This window comes from Notolepis coatsorum (genome assembly GCF_963971535.1).
Source record: "Notolepis coatsorum genome assembly, chromosome: 19".
In the NCBI taxonomy this organism is placed as follows: Eukaryota; Metazoa; Chordata; class Actinopteri; order Aulopiformes; family Paralepididae; genus Notolepis; species Notolepis coatsorum.
Window position 1 is genome coordinate 4,219,740 of NC_140183.1, and position 11,948 is coordinate 4,231,687.

General features: G+C 42.3%; 1 long non-coding RNA gene across 1 annotated transcript; it reads left to right on the forward strand.

Annotated features, from left to right (window-relative positions):
* The first annotated feature begins 3,010 nt into the window (after positions 1-3,010).
* LOC311246136 lies at positions 3,011-5,268 on the forward strand. The gene is made up of 3 exons (XR_014620778.1): positions 3,011-3,093; positions 3,660-3,745; positions 5,132-5,268. It is a non-coding gene; the product is annotated as an uncharacterized lncRNA (long non-coding RNA).
* Positions 5,269-11,948: the final 6,680 nt, after the last annotated feature.

Genomic DNA, 11,948 nt, shown 5'->3' on the forward strand with positions numbered 1-11,948 from the left:
ATGGTTTAATACTGACTAGCAGATGACTCATGGTTTAATACTGACTAGCAGATGACTGATGACTTTTTTCTGGACACTTTTTGTGTCACAAACAGTACTGTATTTGCATATCTGGTATGTCATAAATGTATAGATGTAGCAGTATTGTCCATCTGTATGTCATGTATGTCATATATGTTATGATGAATTGAAAATGGGGGACCCTGATGTAAACAAGACGAAAGTCTTTCTCTGGTCTGCATCCCCTTAATAATTGTATGTATTGAGCTGTACTGTACTGTACCCATTCTGCAATCTGTTAATAAAGTTTTCAATCAATCAATCAAAATCAATCAATCAAAAACTCATGGTTTAATACTGACAAGGGATGCTCGATATTGGCTTTTTTACCGATACCGATATTGTCCAACTCTTAATTTCCGATACCGATATCAACCGATATCAACCGATACCGATATATGCAGGGTTTCCCCCCCCAAAAAATGGAATAATTTCAGGTAATTAACATTACATATCTCTTGTTGTGGAATTAACACAACATTATGCATACTTTTGACAATAAATAAAATCAGAATTTGTTCTTACTTGCTTGCCTGGGTAAATAAAGGTTATAGAAATGTAAAAAAATTAAAATTATCTTTTTTAAACCGATACCGATATTTTCCGATATCACATTTTAATGCCGATATCGGCCGATAATATCGGACATCCCTACAGTGACACGCAGATGACTCATGGTTTAATACTGACAGGCAGATGACTCATGGTTTAATACTGACAAGCAGATGACTCATGGTTTAATACTGACAGGCAGATGACTCATGGTTTAATACTGACAGGCAGATGACTCATGGTTTAATACTGACAGGCAGATGACTCATGGTTTAATACTGACAGGCAGATGACTCATGGTTTAATACTGACAAGCAGATGACTCATGGTTTAATACTGACAGGCAGAGGACTCATGGTTTAATACTGACAGGCAGATGACTCATGGTTTAATACTGACAGGCAGATGACTCATGGTTTAATACTGACAGGCAGATGACTCATGGTTTAATACTGACAGGCAGATGACTCATGGTTTAATATTGACTAGCAGATGACTCATGGTTTAATACTGACAGGCAGAGGACTCATGGTTTAATACTGACAGGCAGATGACTCATGGTTTAATACTGACAGGCAGATGACTCATGGTTTAATACTGACAGGCAGATGACTCATGGTTTAATACTGACAGGCAGATGACTCATGGTTTAATACTGACAAGCAGATGACTCATGGTTTAATACTGACAGGCAGATGACTCATGGTTTAATACTGACAGGCAGATGACTCATGGTTTAATACTGACAGGCAGATGACTCATGGTTTAATACTGACAGGCAGATGACTCATGGTTTAATACTGACAAGCAGATGACTCATGGTTTAATACTGACTAGCAGATGACTCATGGTTTAATACTGACTAGCAGATGACTCATGGTTTAATACTGACAGGCAGATGACTTGTGGTTTAATACTGACAAGCAGATGACTCATGGTTTAATACTGACAGGCAGATGACTCATGGTTTAATACTGACAGGCAGATGACTCATGGTTTAATACTGACAAGCAGATGACTCATGGTTTAATACTGACAGGCAGAGGACTCATGGTTTAATACTGACAGGCAGATGACTCATGGTTTAATACTGACAGGCAGATGACTCATGGTTTAATACTGACAGGCAGAGGACTCATGGTTTAATACTGACAGGCAGATGACTCATGGTTTAATACTGACAGGCAGATGACTCATGGTTTAATACTCACAGGCAGATGACTCATGGTTTAATACTGACAGGCAGATGACTCATGGTTTAATACTGACAGGCAGAGGACTCATGGTTTAATACTGACAGGCAGATGACTCATGGTTTAATACTGACAGGCAGATGACTCATGGTTTAATACTGACAGGCAGAGGACTCATGGTTTAATACTGACAAGCAGATGACTCATGGTTTAATACTGACAGGCAGAGGACTCATGGTTTAATACTGACAAGCAGATGACTCATGGTTTAATACTGACAGGCAGAGGACTCATGGTTTAATACTGACAGGCAGATGACTCATGGTTTAATACTGACAGGCAGATGACTCATGGTTTAATACTGACAGGCAGATGACTCATGGTTTAATACTGACAGGCAGATGACTCATGTTTTAATACTGACTAGCAGATGACTCATGGTTTAATACTGACAGGCAGATGACTCATGGTTTAATACTGGGTACAGGTTTCAGGAATAAGAAGCTGCAGTCCTTCTAGTATTAACACCACCTGCAACAGAGACAGAGTCACAGATTTGTCCAGGTTGGACTTTAGTTAGCCATCTATGTGTTGATGGGATGTAGTTGTAACAGTAAGCCTATCTATGTGTTGATGGGATGTAGTTGTAACAGTAAGCCTATCTATGTGTTGATGGGATGTAGTTGTAACAAGTTTCTTTAATAGTTGTCATACAGAAGTACAGAATACTTTTATACAAAATGCTTCTTACTGTTACGCTCCAGAGACTGTGCAAGACAAGATAAGTGTGAAATAGAATAACATAGTATAGCATGTAAATTAGAAGTAAAAAAAAATGAGGTCACAGTGTTCAGTATAGACATATGTACAATGTTCGATGCAGAATAGACGTAACTGGGTTACCATATAATATACAATACTGTGCGGTGTACTAATATACAATACTATATAGTGCAAGGCAGAAATGGGATGAGGTGCAATTTAGGTACAATTTACAGTAAGGTGTACGAGTTGTAGTGCAAATCCTTTATCAATAAATATAAAGTGTGTTTGTGTGATCTAAAGTGTGGAGAGTGGGTGCTGCAGTGTGTTGTTTGTTTAAGTGAGTGTGTGTGCGTGTGGGTGTGTGTGCTGTGTGCATTTGATGGTTGTTGCATAGTGTTTATTGTTCGTTGAGCAGCCTGATGGCCTATCTGTGTGTTTACAGGATGTTGGTCTGGCATTGAGGACGTTACTGGCTACAGTGGATGAAACTATTCCCCAGCTTCCTGCTAGCACACACAGAGAGGTACACACACACACACACACACACACACACACACACACACACACACACACACACACACACACACACACACACACACACACACACACACTGATATACAGAGACGCACGAAATGTAAAATGTCACTATTTTAAAGGGGACATAATGTATGTTTTCAACCATTTTATACAACTACCTTGAATCTGTGTAACATGTTGGTACTTTTGAGTCTAAATCAAATTTCTGTTGTTTATTTTCAAGCACCTCTTTCTTCCCTTGTATTGAACACACCGTGTTTGTGTTAAAATAAACGTTGACAAACTAGGCAGTGTTCCTGGCTCCAAAAACAGTTAATTGATTAATCAAAGCTAATTCATCACTTGTGTTCCCATCATTGAGGGGAAGCAATTCTGAACAGCTTGTTTAGGCTTAGTCATCTCAAAACTACAAATGGTGTATATACTGTATGTAATTTTCCAAAGTAACAAGGTAATTCCAAAATCCATACAAAGACTAGACGAAACAAATGTCCTGTAATTTATTTGTCCCCTTTAAACCATATATTCATGTTTATATTTTGTATTCTACAGATTGAGATGGCCCAGAAGCTGTTGAACTCTGACTTAGCAGAGCTAATAGGCAAGATGAAACTAGCCCAGCAGTATGTAATGACCAGGTACGCTGAACGCCTGGGAGAGATTATGATATCAGTTACGTCTGTGAGTGAGTGAGTGAGTGTGAGTGGCAGCATGTCTCGCCAACTAAAAGACTAAAAGAGGTGAATGAAACGTTGCACATGGGCTGACAGCAGGCCAGGGACATGAATTCTGGAATATTTCCCATTTTATTTCAATTCATTTCCATAATTGTCTATTAAGTACAATAGATTCAGTATGCAGTTACACATGTGGAACACTAGAGGGTGACACTACACTGGTTCGCTGCTCATAGCCTCAGGGATTCAGCTCTCTGGCCCCTGTTTAGTTACAACATGGAAATGCCATAGTGAACCTATTGTTATTACTATACCTATGCATTCAAAACATTTATGAAATGAATTGGCATTTAAAATAAGCCCCGCCCCCTCGAGCTTGAAACCTGTTTCTGACATGCTTCCTCTCACCCTTCCTATGCTTCCTAACATGCTTTATATGCTTCCTAACATCCTTCCTATGCTTCCTAACATCCTTCCTATGCTTGCTATGATCGTATAGCTTTAGCATGCTAATGCTAATAACTATAAATGGAGAGTGATCAGTGTTTTTGTGTCTGTGTTTCTGTGTCCATTATATTATATTGTTTTATGAAACTAGTCCAACAGTATGCAATACTGGTAATATTATGATATTTTATATTATATTATACTATATTATGAAGATTAAACTAGTCCAACGGTATGCAATACTGGTAATATTATGATATTTTATATTATATTATACTATATTATGAAGATTAAACTAGTCCAACAGTATGCAATACTGGTAATATTATGATATTTTATATTATATTATACTGTATTATGAAGATTAAACTAGCCCAACAGTATGTCACGACCAGGTAATATTATATTATTTTGTATTATTATAGCATATTATGTTACATTATTCTATGTCATGTCATATATACTGTACTATATACATACTATGATACTCTATATCAATCCTATTTTTTTTCCCTGCATCATGTGTAGAAGAATCTGATATAAATAAATCATTCTCTATATTATTACTATTAGTATATATATATATATATATATTTATTTTAGTTTACAACAAGACTACAACAAACGGATGCTGATAAATAATAAGTTGTAATAATAAGGTTTCTCTTTCTCTTAGTTTACAACACGACCACAACAAACGGATGCTGATCAATAATAAGTTGTAATAATAAGGTTTCTCTTCCTCTTAGTTTACAACAAGACTATAAGAAGCAGATGTTGATAAATAATAAGTTGTAATAATAAGGTTTTCTCTTTCTCTTAGTTTACAACACGACTACAACAAACAGATGCTGATAAATAATAAGTTGTAATAATAATAAGGTTTTCTCTTCCTCTTAGTTTACAACAAGACTACAAGAAGCAGATGTTGACGGCAGCTCACGCACTCGCTGTCGATGCCAAGAACCTGTTGGACGTCATCGACCAATCGCGGCTCAAGATGATGGCCCAGCCACGCCCACACTAGCCCCCCCCCCCCCCCCCCCCCCCCCCCCCCAGGGGGAGCAGAGCTGACCAATAGGAGGAGTTGGTTTGGGATCAGCATGGATCCTATTGACAGACGGCATCTCCGTGGTTACCGTTCGACCGTGGAGAATGAAAGACTGGTGGATCCATAGTCTGCTGTGAGATCCTGACATTGGATTGAACGGAACCTTCCGACAGAGAACCAGTTGACTCCTCTAGGTCAGGGACTGCTGCTGTGTGACTGTGCACTGTGACTACAGGGGACTGGACCGGAATGACTCCTGGATCAGGGACTCTAGGCAGCTCTCTCTCTCTCTTATCTCTCTCTCTCTCTTGAACTAGGATGGAGTGATGATGAGAGGAGGAACTGGGTGTTGTTGAGAGAGGAGGGTGTAGGTTCTGTGGGTGGGGACACCCCAACGTGTGTCTCCGCAGCATCATGACCAGTATGTTTTAATGAACCTGGATCCCTGGGGGAGAGACGACGACGACGACGACGACACCACTGGAATATGACGCTCGGCGCCCCCTGCAGGTGGACTGGATCTGGTCTGGTCTGTGATTGGATTGGATTTGTCTCTGGTTTTTTCCGATTTAGTCCGGGACTGATGGGAGAAGAGAAGCGAGCAGACCACCGGTGAGCTCATTGGACGACAGGAAAAGCCCCACGTGGCACGTCTCTAGACTACAGTCGACTACAGTCGCCCACCGTGGCTATAATGGGACTGCACACATCCACACACACCCTCTTCTCAAAACGAGGACGTCGTCTTTGACTGAACTCAATGAGGCTGAATCTGGACTCTTCTCTGAAAACGACAAACTCTTTTTAGGAGCCACAGAGGAGACATTATGACCAGTGCAGTGTGGGGCTAGAGACGTCGGGTAGCTAGCGGTCCTGTCGGTATAATGTAGCTGGAAATGCATGATAATACCAGCCCCCCCTTGGTGTAAAACTCACTCCAGTCGAAGTAGCCCTACCTCACCCACCCCACTCGAATAGAGTCCCGTTCTTCTGACCCGTTGGAACAGATGTAGTGAGACGGTGTGGTGCGTTTGACTTCGGTGCTGTGCTCACGTGGTGCCGGTGAGCGGAGGGGGGGGGGGGGGGGGGGGTGTTTTGGGACGAGAGGACACACCTTCTTATCTCACTCCTTCCTCCTCTCTCCTCTATATAGTCTTCCACCTTTCATACCTACCCGAGCGGTTTTATAGACTCTCTCCTGATGTTTTATTCCACTATTATGTTACTATATAAACACAACGCTTACTGCTGTCTCGGGAGGTGGGGGGGGGGGGGGGGGGGGGGGGGCACTTACTCGGCCACTTACTCTCTATTGAAAAATCTCTATTGAAAAAATAAATATTGAAGTAAATTTTCTAAGTCTCCAAATGATCACAAGTTCATTTCAGTTTCAGTCATTGTTAAAATATATATTTAAGCCCTGTTGTCTGATTTACCACATAGCCGTTGAAATAGGTAAGAGTATAAGACACCCTCTTTCATTTTGACTGGCTGCCCCCCCCCCCCCCCCCATCCAGGAGACACCATGTTTAGCATTGGAACAGTGAAGTGGAGCAACCTCCTCTTCGCACCTCTCCTCTATCTTCTCCTCTCCTCGGTTTTTGCCAAGATGTGAACGTCTGTCTGGTACGCATCACCCAGTCCTCAACTGTTGTCGTACTCTGTGACATGGTCTGTAGCACACAGTCACTAGCTTCTTGTTTGTCCAGTCCAATCCAAAAGCATTTCCGGCTGGGAATATATTGGGTTAACTTCTAACTAAGCCCAATTGACTATGGTGCTTGACTGACTGACTGACTGACTGACTCACTGGCTGGCTGACTGACTGACTGACTGACTGGCTGGCTGGCTGACTGGCTGGCTGGCTGGCTGACTGACTGACTGACTGACTGACTGACTGACTGACTGGCTGGCTGGCTGGCTGGCTGACTGGCTGGCTGGCTGGCTGGCTGGCTGGCTGACTGACTGACTGGCTGGCTGGCTGGCTGACTGGCTGGCTGGCTGGCTGGCTGGCTGGCTGGCTGGCTGGCTGACTGACTGACTGACTGGCTGGCTGGCTGGCTGGCTGACTGGCTGGCTGGCTGGCTGGCTGGCTGGCTGGCTGACTGACTGACTGGCTGGCTGGCTGGCTGACTGGCTGGCTGGCTGACTGACTGACTGACTGACTGACGCAGCAGAAATGGAAGATGTGATCAGACTGTTAGCATTGGGGCTACAGCACATGCTTAGAGCGATATGGGAATGCACTTGTACAGTCTGCCCCGGGGCGAGATGATGCAACTATGGTACCTGGAGTCTAACTTGACTGTGAGCACATTGTCCCATTGCTTGTCCCTCCTAGCCCACGCTCTCACAATCTGCCATTCAATCCCTGAGTCACACTATAGTTGCAGCCTGGTGTCACACTTTAGGATCCCCAGGTTAATGAACACACAGGAGATGTGGAACCACATAACTGGAACATTTGTGCTCTGATTCCTGGGTCGCAGTCAGGTGTCACACTTTAGAACTGTCCCCCCCTCTGATGTCACACTTTTGGACGGTCCTCAGGGGAACAAACTCACACGAGACATGGAGCCACATAACTGGAAAGTTTGTTCTCTGACGGAGGCAGAACCGCTGGTCCTTTGTTAATACTGACCCCTACTGGACACTTGGAGTATTACACATACTGCTATGTAAATCCTATTGGTGATCCTACTGGTATAGGATATACTGGTCTGGATTAGACTGGATTTACACAACAACAAACAAAACAATCAGAATTTTAATAGTGTGTGTCCCAGATGTGATGTTTGCCACATTGAACCAGCACTGAAAAGTCATGAGGTTAAAAATCTGATTTTAGTTTTTTCTTTGTTACTGTGTAAATTGTTCCAAACTGGTATATTGTGAGCTATACTGGTGTGTCTTGCTGGTAAATTATACTGGTGTGTCTTACTGGTAAATTGTACATTATTCCTACTAGTAAACACTGGTTTATATTTTGTCTTCTCGGCTGGGTCGGCCATCTTGTCAAATAGGAAAATAAACAATGAAATAAAATAATGCCAAAAGAGAAAATATCCGTCTGCATTTTCTGTTCGTTTAAAACGTTATTGCGGAGCCCATCTTGAATATAAGGGAAACTATCGAAAGTTGTGAATGATAGCCCTAGTTAGTTATAGTAAGACTTATTGGGCAAATGGGCAAAGCCCTAATCAGTGTACCCCCTTAAAAAAGAGTAGAGGGACAGACAACTCACTGTTCAAAAGTAGGGATCAGAGTAGAGGGATAGACAACTCACTGTTAAAAAGTAGGGATCAGAGTTGAAACTTTACAAAGTGCACCAACCATGTAACCAAACTGACGAGTCAGAGGAGGTGGCTGAGATGGAGACAGACCCATGTCCTAGTCTAAACTGACGAGTCAGAGGAGGTGGCTGAGATGGAGACAGACCCATGTCCTAGTCTAAACTGACGAGTCAGAGGAGGTGGCTGAGATGGAGACAGACCCATCATGTCCTAGTCTAAAAGACATAGACAAGTTGTAGGGAATAAGGAAGGAGAGGTAGCCAAATAGCACGGATCTTAGCATAAATGTCCTCAAGCCCATATGATGAGAGAAATATTAAGCAAATAAGAAGTCTGAAAAAGAGTAACGAAATGTAACATGTAGCACATGAGAAAACCGGTATTCCAGTGCGTAATAATTGTGCATATATGATGATGATGATGAAGATGATGATGATGAATAGTTTGTTTTCTGTCTTTGTTTACAGATCAATCAAAAACACACTTGTGTGGACTTTAAAAAAAAAATGATGCGTACATAATCAAAGTAAGCTCGCACACAAATTCCAAACTCAATGACAGAAAAAAGGAATAGGCTGAAGCATATTATGCTTATTTTTGCCTATCCTTTACAATTCTTAAAAACTAAATATACTTTAATATAAGAAAGAAAAACTTAAAATATGCTGTCTTGAGATGGAATACGATGACTACACCTTTCTCGTGATGGGGAAAAGGCTTTTGAAAGAGGCTATTGATCAGAATAGCAGCGTTCTATGACCCGATTGGTGCCAGACTTTGGTGCCAGTTCTATTGAAGCCTGTATTTAAAATATACCAGCTATCTCAGGAAATATACGTCAACCAATATATCAAACGTTAGCTAGTTAACAATGCAAGAAATTGCTGATGATTCTGGCATCCAAGGTAATAACCGGTCATCAACTCACTGTCGGCACGAACTGAAAGCACCGATGTGTGTTCACGCGCTACACAGCAGGGACGTGCACAGGACTTTAGAGGGGCAGGTGCTCAAAGGCTGAAAAGGGCACTGGGCCTGTGCTATTTTTGGGGGCCCTTTTATGCCGAAGGCATTCAAAATATGTATGTTCTACCCAAATAATGACCAGAAGTAAGTCCTTACTTTTTCTTTCCTCCTTATGTTTCTCAGGCCAGGTGGCCCATTACACCATGAGCCCATCTCCCGTTTCCAAAATGCATTACAGACTGTTTGCAAAAGCTGTTTTGCTATGATAATTAGTAATGAAATATCAAAATAATGTTCAATAAGTTGTACTTGTGTTTAATAAGTTGTTTTATTCAGAAGTTAACACAAATAAATAATATTACCAGTACAGTACAGTATCTAGCACACTCTCAGGAGCAAAACAGAAAGAAGCATTTCAAACTTGAACTATGTGACATGGCTTGACTCAATCAGTCCAATCTCTATTTCTCCTTCTTCCACCAGTCACTCAGGCAGACCAGCTTGTTTTATGTAGAGGTGTCTACTTATAGTGCCTATAATATTTTTCCCGTTGGGTGCCAGACAGGGCCAAACCCTGCCAATGCAAATCAACTGCTCCAGTGGAGTTGCTCAGTGGCCAATGGTGTCAACTGTGGTTGTACTGGGCGGCTCCCAGGTGTGTGAATGTGAAGCAGGGCGTTCCTGAAAAAGAGGTGCTCAGCGAACCTACCCTGGGTAAATAAAAGTTTTTTTATAAAATGTTTTTTTTTTTTAGATGAACTGCGTCAATTATATTATCGCGCGATACTAGTATCGCGTTAACGCAGCACGTTAACGCCGTTAATGGCCCAGCTCTAATTTTAATGTTGCTGTGGGACAAAGTGAGACTAGCCTCCAATCAAATGCCATGTATGTAGATATTATAATTACTATGTTTATATAGTGGATCATACAAATACAAACACAATAGATGTTTTGGAACTTTTGATATGTATTGCCCCTCAACAGGCCACAACTGGGCAACATTAAATTATGCTTGTTGTCAGTGTCTCAATCATTTGAGTCTGTAGCTCTACAGTTAAATGGACCTACACCAACAATTTTAGTAAATATCTACCGCCCACCCAAACCAAACAAGGATTTCATTGATGAATTCAACACATTTCTCACCCACATCTGTTCACTCTCATCCAACATAATTCTGTTGGGTGATTTAAATATTCACATGGACAACACGAATCATGCTCTCACTAAGGACTTCATCTCTTGCCTGGACAGTTTTGGTCTCAAACAACACATAGATTTCCCAACCCATTCTAAAGGTCATATTTTGGACTTGGTGTCACCCCTTTCAACTGTTCTGCTGTCGATCTCCCCATCTCTGACCACATGGTTGTTTCATTTAATTTAAGTCTGACACTATCCCAAACCAAACAGTCACGTATTATGTCCTTCCGCAACATCAAAAACATTAATTTAGCAGATCTCACAGGCATCGACAGTTTCCCCATCACCATCCCCCCATGCACCCCGGATCAGCTCGTCTCCCACTACAACGACAGTCTCCAAACTCTGCTGGACTCACTTGCCCCCCTCAAAACCAGGACTGTGTCATTCCCCCACTCTGCCCCCTGTTTCTCCCCTCACCTACGTCTGCTGAAAGCCAAAGGACGTTAGCTGGAGCGGCTTTCCAGAAAAACCGGACTCACTGTTCACAAACAGATGCACCATACACATATCCTCCACTACAAAAACGCCCTCTCCTCAGCCAAATCCCAATATTTTGCTGACAAAATCACTGCTGGTGCTGGGAACACCAGGGCCCTGTTCTCAGTGGTCAACAACTCACTCCGCCCCCCTGACTCCCTTCCCTCACATTTCTACTCCACTGAACATTGTAACTCCCTGATGTCATTTTTCAATTTAAAAATAGCCAATATCCACCAGCAACTGACCTCTCATGTCCAGTTGTCCATCTCCCCTAGCTCCACACCCCCCCCTCTCTGCACCTCTCTCCTGCTTCCATCTCCCCTCTGCTGCCGATATATCAAAACTCATCCGGAAATCCAAGCCATCCACCTGCCAACTTGACCCCATGCCCTCCTCCCTGGTCATAGCCTCCCTCCCCTCTCTCCTGCCCCTTATAACTGCAATCATCCATTCCTCCCTCACCTCTGGTTCTGTCCCATCATCTCTCAAATCCGCTGCTGTAACACCGATTCTAAAGAAACCTGGTTTAGACCCCAACATTTTCAATAACCTCCGCCCCATCTCCAACCTACCATTTCTCTCAAAAATCCTGGAAAAAGTAGTGGCTTCTCAGATTCATGCTCACCTCTCCAACAATAACCTCTATGAACAGTTCCAATCTGGTTTTCGCCCCCGTCACAGCACAGAAACAGCCCTCCTCAAAATCACAAATGACCTA